The sequence below is a fragment of the Pseudophryne corroboree genome, unplaced genomic scaffold (genome assembly GCF_028390025.1).
Source record: "Pseudophryne corroboree isolate aPseCor3 unplaced genomic scaffold, aPseCor3.hap2 scaffold_2809, whole genome shotgun sequence".
In the NCBI taxonomy this organism is placed as follows: domain Eukaryota; kingdom Metazoa; phylum Chordata; class Amphibia; order Anura; family Myobatrachidae; genus Pseudophryne; species Pseudophryne corroboree.
The window spans coordinates 25,339-39,135 of NW_026969473.1; the positions used below are offsets into that span (position 1 = coordinate 25,339).

General features: G+C 43.5%; 1 pseudogene; it reads right to left on the minus strand.

Moving 5' to 3' along the window:
• Positions 1 to 8,194: 8,194 nt before the first annotated feature.
• LOC135014567 (5S ribosomal RNA) lies at positions 8,195 to 8,314 on the minus strand (annotated as a pseudogene).
• Positions 8,315 to 13,797: the final 5,483 nt, after the last annotated feature.

The following is a 13,797-nucleotide window of genomic DNA, read 5'->3' on the forward strand; positions in this document are numbered from 1 at the left end:
CGCGATGATCTTCCTCAGTTGCCGTAAGAGGTTTTCAGCTGTGTGCGTATTCTGGAAACCGGTGATACAAAGCGTAGCCTGCCTAGGAAAGAGTTGGCGTTTGCGAGATGCTGCTACTGGTGCCGCCGCTGCTGTTCTTGCGGCGGGAGTCCATACATCTACCCAGTGGGCTGTCACAGTCATATAGTCCTGACCCTGCCCTGCTCCACTTGTCCGTGGTTAAGTGGACATTGGGTACAGCTGCATTTTTTAGGACACTGGTGACTCTTTTTCTGAGGTCTGTGTACATTTTCGGTATCGCCTGCCTAGAGAAATGGAACCTAGATGGTATTTGGTACCGGGAACACAGTACCTCCAACAAGTCTCTAGTTGGATCTGCAGTAATGATGGATACCGGAACCACGTTACTCACCACCCAGGATGCCAAGGCCTCAGTTATCCGCTTTGCAGCAGGATGACTGCTGTGATATTTCATCTTCCTCGCAAAGGACTGTTGGACAGTCAATTGCTTGGTGGAAGTAGTAAAAGTGGTCTTACGACTTCCCCTCTGGGATGACCATCGACTCCCAGCAGCAACAACAGCAGCGCCAGCAGCAGTAGGCGTTACACGCAAGGATGCATCGGAGGAATCCCAGGCAGGAGAGGAATCGTCAGAATTGCCAGTGACATGGCCTGCAGGACTATTGGCATTCCTGGGGAAGGAGGAAATTGACACTGAGGGAGTTGGTGGGGTGGTTTGCGTGAGCTTGGTTACAAGAGGAAGGGATTTACTGGTCAGTGGACTGCTTCCGCTGTCACCCAAAGTTTTTGAACTTGTCACTGACTTATTATGAATGCGCTGCAGGTGACGTATAAGGGAGGATGTTCCGAGGTGGTTAACGTCCTTACCCCTACTTATTACAGCTTGACAAAGGCAACACACGGCTTGACACCTGTTGTCCGCATTTCTGTTGAAATACTTCCACACCGAAGAGCTGATTTTTTTGGTATTTTCACCAGGCATGTCAATGGCCATATTCCTCCCACGGACAACAGGTGTCTCCCCGGGTGCCTGACTTAAACAAACCACCTCGCCATCAGAATCCTCCTTGTCAATTTCCTCCCCAGCGCCAGCAACACCCATATCCTCCTCATCCTGGTGTACTTCAACACTGACATCTTCAATCTGACTATCAGGAACTGGACTGCGGGTGCTCCTTCCAGCACTTGCAGGGGGCGTGCAAATGGTGGAAGGCGCATGCTCTTCACGTCCAGTGTTGGGAAGGTCAGGCATCGCAACCGACACAATTGGACTCTCCTTGTGGATTTGGGATTTCGAAGAACGCACAGTTCTTTGCGGTGCTTTTGCCAGCTTGAGTCTTTTCATTTTTCTAGCGAGAGGCTGAGTGCTTCCATCCTCATGTGAAGCTGAACCACTAGCCATGAACATAGGCCAGGGCCTCAGCCATTCCTTGCCACTCCGTGTGGTAAATGGCATATTGGCAAGTTTACGCTTCTCCTCCGACAATTTTACTTTAGATTTTGGAGTCCTTTTTTTCCTGATATTTGGTGTTTTGGATTTTACATGCTCTGTACTATGACATTGGGCATCGGCCTTGGCAGACGACGTTGCTGGCATTTCATCGTCTGGGCCATGACTAGTGGCAGCAGCTTCAGCACGAGGTGGAAGTGGATCTTGATCTTTCCCTAATTTTGGAACCTCAACATTTTTGTTCTCCATATTTTAATAGGCACAACTAAAAGGCACCTCAGGTAAACAATGGAGATGGATGGATACTAGTATACTTATGGATGGACTGCCGAGTGCCGACACAGAGGTAGCTACAGCCGTGGACTACCGTACTGTGTCTGCTGCTAATATAGACTGGATGATAATAAGATGAAATCAATATATATATATATATGTATGTATATATAATATCACTAGTACTGCAGCCGGACAGGTAGATAAAATATTTATTAGGTAATGATGACTGATGACGGACCTGCTGGACACTGTCAGCTCAGCAGCACCGCAGACTGCTACAGTAAGCTACTATACTATAGTAGTATGTACAAAGAAGAAAGAAAAAAAAAAAACCACGGGTAGGTGGTATACAATTATGGATGGACTGCCGAGTGCCGACACAGAGGTAGCTACAGCCGTGGACTAACGTACTGTGTCTGCTGCTAATATAGAGTCTAGACTGGATGATAAATTATTGATAATGAGATGAAATCAATATAATATCACTAGTACTGCAGCCGGACAGGTACTATATATATTTATTATGTAATGACTGATGACGGACCTGCTGGACACTGTCAGGTCAGCACAGCACCGCAGACTGCTACAGTAAGCTACTATAGTAGTATGTATAAAGAAGAATGAAAAAAAAAAACCACGGGTAGGTGGTATACAATATTATATATATATATATATATATATATATTATATACAATTATATATATATATATATATATATATATATATATATATATTAAACTGGTGGTGATTGATTATTAAACTGGTGATCAGGTCACGTTGCAACTTGCAACTAGTACTCCGAGGCCTAAGCAGACAATCACAAAATATATTATTATACTGGTGGTCAGTGTGGTCACAACAATGGCAGTGTGGCACTGACTCTGGCAGCAAAAGTGTGCACTGTACTGTACTCCTGAGTCCTGCTCTCAGACTCTAACTGCTCCCCACTGTCAGTGTCTCCCCCACAAGTCAGAAAATACACTTACAGTCACACTATCTAATCTATAAATATCACTTCAGCAAGTAGTATAGTAGTATACAGTATAGTAGTACTCCTCCTAATAATGCTCCCCAAAATACTGTGTCTCTCTCTTCTCTAAACGGAGAGGACGCCAGACACGTCCTCTCCCTATGACTCTATAAATATCACTTCAGCAAGTAGTATAGTAGTATACAGTATAGTAGTACTCCTCCTAATAATGCTCCCCAAAATACTGTGTCTCTCTCTTCTCTAAACGGAGAGGACGCCAGCCACGTCCTCTCCCTATGACTCTATAAATATCACTTCAGCAAGTAGTATAGTAGTATACAGTATAGTAGTACTCCTCCTAATAATGCTCCCCAAAATACTGTGTCTCTCTCTTCTCTAAACGGAGAGGACGCCAGCCACGTCCTCTCCCTATGACTCTATAAATATCACTTCAGCAAGTAGTATAGTAGTATACAGTATAGTAGTACTCCTCCTAATAATGCTCCCCAAAATACTGTGTCTCTCTCTTCTCTAAACGGAGAGGACGCCAGCCACGTCCTCTCCCTATGACTCTATAAATATCACTTCAGCAAGTAGTATACAGTATAGTAGTACTCCTCCTAATAATGCTCCCCAAAATACTGTGTCTCTCTCTTCTCTAAACGGAGAGGACGCCAGACACGTCCTCTCCCTATGACTCTATAAATATCACTTCAGCAAGTAGTATAGTAGTATACAGTATAGTAGTACTCCTCCTAATAATGCTCCCCAAAATACTGTGTCTCTCTCTTCTCTAAACGGAGAGGACGCCAGACACGTCCTCTCCCTATGACTCTATAAATATCACTTCAGCAAGTAGTATAGTAGTATACAGTATAGTAGTACTCCTCCTAATAATGCTCCCCAAAATACTGTGTCTCTCTCTTCTCTAAACGGAGAGGACGCCAGACACGTCCTCTCCCTATGACTCTATAAATATCACTTCAGCAAGTAGTATAGTAGTATACAGTATAGTAGTACTCCTCCTAATAATGCTCCCCAAAATACTGTGTCTCTCTCTTCTCTAAACGGAGAGGACGCCAGACACGTCCTCTCCCTATGACTCTATAAATATCACTTCAGCAAGTAGTATAGTAGTATACAGTATAGTAGTACTCCTCCTAATAATGCTCCCCAAAATACTGTGTCTCTCTCTTCTCTAAACGGAGAGGACGCCAGACACGTCCTCTCCCTATGACTCTATAAATATCACTTCAGCGAGTAGTATAGTAGTATACAGTATAGTAGTACTCCTCCTAATAATGCTCCCCAAAATACTGTGTCTCTCTCTTCTCTAAACGGAGAGGACGCCAGACACGTCCTCTCCCTATGACTCTATAAATATCACTTCAGCAAGTAGTATAGTAGTATACAGTATAGTAGTACTCCTCCTAATAATGCTCCCCAAAATACTGTGTCTCTCTCTTCTCTAAACGGAGAGGACGCCAGACACGTCCTCTCCCTATGACTCTATAAATATCACTTCAGCAAGTAGTATAGTAGTATACAGTATAGTAGTACTCCTCCTAATAATGCTCCCCAAAATACTGTGTCTCTCTCTTCTCTAAACGGAGAGGACGCCAGACACGTCCTCTCCCTATGACTCTATAAATATCACTTCAGCAAGTAGTATAGTAGTATACAGTATAGTAGTACTCCTCCTAATAATGCTCCCCAAAATACTGTGTCTCTCTCTTCTCTAAACGGAGAGGACGCCAGACACGTCCTCTCCCTATGACTCTATAAATATCACTTCAGCAAGTAGTATAGTAGTATACAGTATAGTAGTACTCCTCCTAATAATGCTCCCCAAAATACTGTGTCTCTCTCTTCTCTAAACGGAGAGGACGCCAGACACGTCCTCTCCCTATGACTCTAAAAATATCACTTCAGCAAGTAGTATAGTAGTATACAGTATAGTAGTACTCCTCCTAATAATGCTCCCCAAAATACTGTGTCTCTCTCTTCTCTAAACGGAGAGGACGCCAGACACGTCCTCTCCCTATGACTCTATAAATATCACTTCAGCAAGTAGTATAGTAGTATACAGTATAGTAGTACTCCTCCTAATAATGCTCCCCAAAATACTGTGTCTCTCTCTTCTCTAAACGGAGAGGACGCCAGACACGTCCTCTCCCTATGACTCTATAAATATCACTTCAGCAAGTAGTATAGTAGTATACAGTATAGTAGTACTCCTCCTAATAATGCTCCCCAAAATACTGTGTCTCTCTCTTCTCTAAACGGAGAGGACGCCAGACACGTCCTCTCCCTATGACTCTATAAATATCACTTCAGCAAGTAGTATAGTAGTATACAGTATAGTAGTACTCCTCCTAATAATGCTCCCCAAAATACTGTGTCTCTCTCTTCTCTAAACGGAGAGGACGCCAGACACGTCCTCTCCCTATGACTCTATAAATATCACTTCAGCAAGTAGTATAGTAGTATACAGTATAGTAGTACTCCTCCTAATAATGCTCCCCAAAATACTGTGTCTCTCTCTTCTCTAAACGGAGAGGACGCCAGACACGTCCTCTCCCTATGACTCTATAAATATCACTTCAGCAAGTAGTATAGTAGTATACAGTATAGTAGTACTCCTCCTAATAATGCTCCCCAAAATACTGTGTCTCTCTCTTCTCTAAACGGAGAGGACGCCAGACACGTCCTCTCCCTATGACTCTATAAATATCACTTCAGCAAGTAGTATAGTAGTATACAGTATAGTAGTACTCCTCCTAATAATGCTCCCCAAAATACTGTGTCTCTCTCTTCTCTAAACGGAGAGGACGCCAGACACGTCCTCTCCCTATGACTCTATAAATATCACTTCAGCAAGTAGTATAGTAGTATACAGTATAGTAGTACTCCTCCTAATAATGCTCCCCAAAATACTGTGTCTCTCTCTTCTCTAAACGGAGAGGACGCCAGACACGTCCTCTCCCTATGACTCTATAAATATCACTTCAGCAAGTAGTATAGTAGTATACAGTATAGTAGTACTCCTCCTAATAATGCTCCCCAAAATACTGTGTCTCTCTCTTCTCTAAACGGAGAGGACGCCAGACACGTCCTCTCCCTATGACTCTATAAATATCACTTCAGCAAGTAGTATAGTAGTATACAGTATAGTAGTACTCCTCCTAATAATGCTCCCCAAAATACTGTGTCTCTCTCTTCTCTAAACGGAGAGGACGCCAGACACGTCCTCTCCCTATGACTCTATAAATATCACTTCAGCAAGTAGTATAGTAGTATACAGTATAGTAGTACTCCTCCTAATAATGCTCCCCAAAATACTGTGTCTCTCTCTTCTCTAAACGGAGAGGACGCCAGACACGTCCTCTCCCTATGACTCTAAAAATATCACTTCAGCAAGTAGTATAGTAGTATACAGTATAGTAGTACTCCTCCTAATAATGCTCCCCAAAATACTGTGTCTCTCTCTTCTCTAAACGGAGAGGACGCCAGACACGTCCTCTCCCTATGACTCTATAAATATCACTTCAGCAAGTAGTATAGTAGTATACAGTATAGTAGTACTCCTCCTAATAATGCTCCCCAAAATACTGTGTCTCTCTCTTCTCTAAACGGAGAGGACGCCAGACACGTCCTCTCCCTATGACTCTATAAATATCACTTCAGCAAGTAGTATAGTAGTATACAGTATAGTAGTACTCCTCCTAATAATGCTCCCCAAAATACTGTGTCTCTCTCTTCTCTAAACGGAGAGGACGCCAGACACGTCCTCTCCCTATGACTCTATAAATATCACTTCAGCAAGTAGTATAGTAGTATACAGTATAGTAGTACTCCTCCTAATAATGCTCCCCAAAATACTGTGTCTCTCTCTTCTCTAAACGGAGAGGACGCCAGACACGTCCTCTCCCTATGACTCTATAAATATCACTTCAGCAAGTAGTATAGTAGTATACAGTATAGTAGTACTCCTCCTAATAATGCTCCCCAAAATACTGTGTCTCTCTCTTCTCTAAACGGAGAGGACGCCAGACACGTCCTCTCCCTATGACTCTATAAATATCACTTCAGCAAGTAGTATAGTAGTATACAGTATAGTAGTACTCCTCCTAATAATGCTCCCCAAAATACTGTGTCTCTCTCTTCTCTAAACGGAGAGGACGCCAGACACGTCCTCTCCCTATGACTCTATAAATATCACTTCAGCAAGTAGTATAGTAGTATACAGTATAGTAGTACTCCTCCTAATAATGCTCCCCAAAATACTGTGTCTCTCTCTTCTCTAAACGGAGAGGACGCCAGACACGTCCTCTCCCTATGACTCTATAAATATCACTTCAGCAAGTAGTATAGTAGTATACAGTATAGTAGTACTCCTCCTAATAATGCTCCCCAAAATACTGTGTCTCTCTCTTCTCTAAACGGAGAGGACGCCAGACACGTCCTCTCCCTATGACTCTATAAATATCACTTCAGCAAGTAGTATAGTAGGATACAGTATAGTAGTACTCCTCCTAATAATGCTCCCCAAAATACTGTGTCTCTCTCTTCTCTAAACGGAGAGGACGCCAGACACGTCCTCTCCCTATGACTCTATAAATATCACTTCAGCAAGTAGTATAGTAGGATACAGTATAGTAGTACTCCTCCTAATAATGCTCCCCAAAATACTGTGTCTCTCTCTTCTCTAAACGGAGAGGACGCCAGACACGTCCTCTCCCTATGACTCTCAATGCACGTGTGAAAATGGCGGCGACGCGCGGCTCCTTATATAGAATCCGAGTCTCGCGATAGAATCCGAGCCTCGCGAGAATCCGACAGCGTGATGATGACGTTCGGGCGCGCTCGGGTTAACCGAGCAAGGCGGGAAGATCCGAGTCGCTCGGACCCGTGTAAAAAAACATGAAGTTCGGGCGGGTTCGGATTCAGAGGAACCGAACCCGCTCATCTCTAATAGCAACTAGGGGTATGTGGATAATCAATCCTAGTACCAATGATTGTTGCTTTCAGTGGTGCTCCCAAGAGTCAAATTTAAGCAGTCGAAAAAAACCAAAACAAAGAAGTGTTGGAAAGTAGACTCTTTTTTGGGAGCACTCTAATTCAGAGGGTGGCAATTTAATTTATTAATACTGATAAAACCATTTTTATTAGGTAACACATAGAATAAAATTTAAGGAGTATCTACGTGAAAAATTAGAAGCTTTGCGAAAATATAGAACAGATTATAAATAATACGTGATATCCATATCACAATATACCAGTTGCCGTAAATTAATGGCTGTGGTAACAGAATTCATTAATTATTGCACATTAAGACTCATGTACTGTATGACCATCATTTGTTCAGCAGATATCCATTGTGGATTACAATAAATGCAGAGAGTTAAATCATAGGTCATGTGAGAGTCGGGTACCCAGTAGTATATATGTAGGTGATACTATATAGGGGAGTCAATTTCTTGCAGTACCAGGGTGTTCAGAGGTGGTCTCCCATCCTAGTACTAACCCGGCCTTTCACTGCTTAGCTTCCAAGGTCAGAAGAAATTGGGCATCTCCAGTGATGTATGACCGCAAATATTGTACTCACCCTCTTGGGTCACCTAAGTGTATTCAGCCACCTGGTTTAGTCACCCTGTGACATGGCAGCCACAATTAAGATATAAGCATGGGTGACGGCCTGTTTTGTGGAAAAGAGGTTTTTTAAACCACACAACATCCACAATTAGGGCTTGCCTTTCACCGATGCAAACCAATTTTTTGGAGATCCAAGTACCCAATATTTTGGGTGCGGATGACACTATAGGGGAGTCAATTTGTTGCAGTACCTGGGTGTTCAAAGGTGGTCTTTCTACAATTCCCAGATTTGCCTATAGATGGAGACCAAATTTGAAGGACTTTTTAGTCAAGACTGACTTTTCTCAAAGAAAGACTAATAAAACATCAAATTGGCTAACGAAAAATCCCGGGGTATATAGATGCACTGGATGCTCTAACTGTTCATTTCTTTCATTCGGCAATCGCTTCATCAATCCGTTTGATAACAAGGAGTATTCAATCAAACAGAGACTGGATTGCAACAGCCGCTTCGTTGTCTATGTACTTAAATGTCCATGCAATCGACTGTATGTTGGCAAGACTAGCAGAATGCTCAAGGAACAACTTAGCCAACACCGCTCCTCTATCAAGAAATGCCTTACGTCCACAGATGCCACAAGACATTTCACCAATTTACCAGTTGCAAGACACTTTAAAGAGGCACAACATACGGTCAATCAACTCAAATGTTGCATCATAGACCAGATACCACCATTACAACGGGGTGGTGATCGTGACAGACTGTTGTTACAGAGAGAACTCCAGTGGATTCACAGATTACACACACTGACTCCCAATGGCCTTAATGAGGACTTTCGGTTGGGATGTTTCCTGTGAAGCGATTTAGCCATTATTTTTGGTTTCATTTCTTTAGACACTGCCGTGTGTCCAGTACCATTTACTTTTACTTGCTGGTTTCTGTTTGAGCCCTTTGACACCGCTGTGTGTCAAGTTATTGTGCACTGTCAGTGGTACAATGTATTGATGTGGCTGCACATATTGGCACTATATGGGTTGTGGAAGTGATCTCGGTTCTGTGGCATCTTTCACTGCCATTCTTTGCCACCATTATTAGCATGGCCTTATAACAGGTAGCACCTTTTAGGCCTTGGAAGTGGCACCTTCGTGATCTCTACAGCCATACCACACTGGACGACGTTAAATTCCTTCCGATCTTGGAAACTAAGCAGTGTTGGGCTCAGTCAGTACCAGTTTTGGGGACAGCCTGTGAATACTGGGTGCTGTATTTTTATCACTTAGCCATATGCAGCTTTGGGCAACCTGATGGGCAGTCTTTAGTAACATCGATCTTCCACTATACATTTTTGATCCTTCACTTCCCTTCCCTTTATATTTAATTACTTCATCACCCTGATTTTTAATTTCACCACATTTAATCCACTCGGTACCTGCGTGCACCTGGGCTCTAGTAGGATTCATTACTTTTCTCATTACTTTTCCCTTTGCTCCTTCTCTATTGTTTTCCCTCAGTCGCCTTACACTTAACATGGTGCATAGTCCACAGTTACGGTTATAACATCCTGTTCCTTCTATGCTTCAGTGTTATTTTCAGTTTAGTCTTTCACACCGCAGTGTGATTAGGTCTTTCTGTTGTTTAATATGTGCTCTGCTGGGCATTATATTTCTGCCCATGGACACTGCCACGTGTCATTTATTATTGCTTGTGTAACTATCTGTTGTGAGTGTCTTGCAGAATATATTTACATTAACTGTGGTTATTTATCCAGCCCATGAATTGGCTATACTTTTTGGTCCACTTGACATATGCAGTGCCATTGAGGATTCACACTCCTCCATTTGAGTCTTTACACAGGACCATTTACAGCAAGTTTGTTTTGACACTAGCTTGCCGGTGGGCTCCAGCGGTGCATATTTCCTCTCTGTATATTCATATATTCATATGTGATCTATTTGACATTGTTGTTTATTCATTTGTTATGTTAATGATATGCGTTTTTTCCCTTCTCAGCCGCTAGACCATTTTCATGTTTGTCACTCTTTATGCCGTTTTGCGCCCTTATACACATTGTGTATTCACCTTCTCCCATCCCTATCCCTTGTGCAGGCTCAGATACGGCTGAGCTGGTGCCCCCCCCTTCACGCACGGCACACCAGAGCCATTGCTAGGGAAGGCGCCGGCTTTGTGTACATTAGCGAGGACGCGACGGTGCAGGGGAGATGGGGGTCCGCATACAAGACTCGTCCCGCCTCCCTCTCCTCCTATTGGGTGATGTTTATTTGATCTTTGGCACCAATTTATGCATATATTCCCGTGCTACACGAAGCTCTTGTAGCCCCTGCGGAAGACCTTTGTCGGTTGAAACAGCTGTCGGGTTGTGCCGGTACCTGTACATGTTGCCTTGATATGGAATAAATCTTCTTTGATTCTTCATCAAAACCGTGAGTGCTGGCTTGTTTTGCTTTCTCCAATGAGCTGGGAAAGCGAGTGCTTCTATGTTATTTTACTGCCTTGCACCAATTACTCATCTATGACCATGACCGAACCCTACCGGACTTCACGCTCCGAGCCCGGATCCGAGTCAGGCTTGAGTTTTCCCGCCTTACTCGGAAACAGAACAAGGCAAAACGTCATCATCCCGCTGTCGGATCCTCGCGGGGTTTGGAGTCCATATAAGGAGCTGTGCGTCGCCGCCATTTTCACTCCGGCATGGGAGAGTGTAGAGAGAGGACATGTCTCAATTCTCTCAGTGTCCTCATTGTCCATGTCACAGTGGTGGTGTCCTCTGCTGCCATATGTCCAGTGCTGCTATACAGGGTGCTGTGTTGTGCTGCATCAGTTCAGTGGTGGTGCATCAGTCTACTCACAGTGGTGGTGTCCTCTGCTGTTATATGTCCAGTGCTGCTGTATAATAAGTCCCTTAAAGTGTTGCTGTGTTGTTCTGCAAAAGAACAGTGGTAGTGTCCTGTGCATCAGTCAGTTCAGTGACCAGTCAAAGTGGTGTCCTCTGCTGCCATATGTCTAGTGCTGGTGTATAAGTCCAGTCCATTGCAGTGGTGCTGTGTTGTCCTCTAACAGTCCAGTGTTGGTGTATCTGTGCTGCCATATATGTCCAGTGGTACTGCAGTGTAAGTCCAGTGGTGCTGCCATATATATCCAGTGATCCTGCCGCATATGTCCAGCGGTACTGCCGTATATGTCCAGCAGTACTGCCGTATAATTCCAGTGATCCTGCCATATAATTCCAGTTATACTGCCGTACATGTCCATTGATACTGCCGTATATGTCCAGTGATCCTGCTGTATATGTCCAGCGGTACTGCCGTATATGTCCAGCAGTACTGCCGTATAAATCCAGTGATCCTGCCATTTAATTCCAGTGATCCTCCCGTATAAATCCAGTGATACTGCTGTATATGTCCATTGATACTGCCGTATATGTCCAGTGATACTGCCGTATATGTCCATTGATACTGCCGTATATGTCCAGCGGTAATGCCGTATATGTCCAGTGATCCTGCCATATAAATCCAGTGATTATCCAGTGATCTTACCGTATAATTCCAATGATCTTGCCGTATAATTCCAGTGATCCTGCCGTATAAGTCCAGTGATCCTGCCGTATATGTCCATTGATACTGCTGTATATGTCCAGTGATCCTGCTGTATATGTCCATTCATAGGCAAACGCAGGGGGGGGTTTCTGGTTGCACGGAAACCCCCTCCTCTTGGCAAGTGGCTCAAATTATGACAACAATAGCAATGGTATATAATACTATTACTAGAGCTGCCACCACGTCATGCAGTGTAAGGGACAGAGCAGAGCTGCTGCACATGCCCAGTGGTAGCAGCTTCTTCTACCAAATTTGCTGTGTGTGTGTGTGTGTGTGTGTGTGTGTGTGTGTGTGTGTGTGTGTGTGTGTGTGTGTCGATCTAAGTCCTCAATCAGTGGACTGGACCAGAGAGTAGCTTCCAGGAAGAAGAGACAGGAGCCTTATCATGAGGTGGGGAATGTGTGATTAGAAAGTGCAGTACTGGTTCTATTATGTTTGTGTATTTATTATGGTATGTTAAACCTTTTCCTGACCACTTCTCTTATTTAAATATATTTGATACAGCCTAAACCCTAGTTAGATATTAATACTGTGTTCCATACAGTGTCCAGTATATAAAAAGTCCAATGTTTACAGTAATGTCCAGGGTTATTACCAGGTTCTTCTAATGCTAACCCAGACTCCCGCACTTGCTCCAATGTTCCACAGAGTGGGAGATTGTGGATTGCATTTGGAAACCCCCCTCTAGAAATCCTGCTTTTGCCACTGCCATTGATCCTGCCTTATATGTCCAGTGATACTGCCGTATATGTTCATTGATCCTGCCATATATGTCCATTGATACTGCCATATATGTCCAGTGATCCTGCTGTATATGTCCAGTGATCCTGCTGTATAAGTCCATTGATCCTGCCGTATATGTCCAGTGATACTGCAATATATGTCCTGCGGTACTGCTGTATATGTCCAGTGGTACTGCTTTATAAGTCCATTGATCCTGCCATATAATACCAGTGGTACTGCCGTATAAGTCCAGTGATCCTGCCATATAATTACAATGGTACTGGCGTATAAGTCCAGTGATCCTGCCCTATAATTACAGTGGTACTGGTGTATAAGGCCAGTGATCCTGCCATATAATTCCATATAAATCCATATAATTCCGTATAATTTCAGTCCAGTGGTGCTGCCATATAAGTTCAGTGGTGCTGTCCTGTGCTGTATATTATTTACTCCAAATAAAGGGGTTATTAATATTTAAATTAAATAATTTTTACAGGGTTTGCCCTGTGTTGTGTAGGGGTACGCTCGCCTGTGTGCATATTATTATAATAGCTTCAAATAAAAGGGTTATTATTATCCAAATTAATTTTACAGGCTTTGCCATGTGTGTGTTTGGTTTAGGGGTACGCTATCATGTGCCACCAATATTGTGCATATATTACATCTGGGCAAATTCCAGCACATCCCATGTTGTTTGTGCCGCACGCTTGTGTTGCTTAGATTAGTCATACAGCTACATCATTGCACCTCTTTTTCTTCTTTGCATGATGTGCTGTTTGGGGCCAAGTTTTTAAATTGCCATCCTGTTTGACACTGCAGTGCCACTCCTAGATGGGCCAGGTGTTTGTGCCACACACTTGTGTCGCTTAGCTTAGCCATACAGCGACCTCATTGCACCTCTTTTTCTGCTATGCATGATGTGCTGTTTGGGGCCTAGTCTTTTTAAGTGCCATCCTGTCTGCAACTGCAGTGCCACTCCTAGATGGGCCAGGTGTTTGTGCCGCACACTTGTGTCGCTTACCTTAGTCATCCAGCTACCTCATTGCACCTCTTTTACTTCTTTGCATCATGTGCTGTTTGGGGCCTAGTTTCTAAATCTGCCATCCTGTCTGCCACTGCAGTGCCACTCCTAGATGGGCCAGGTGTT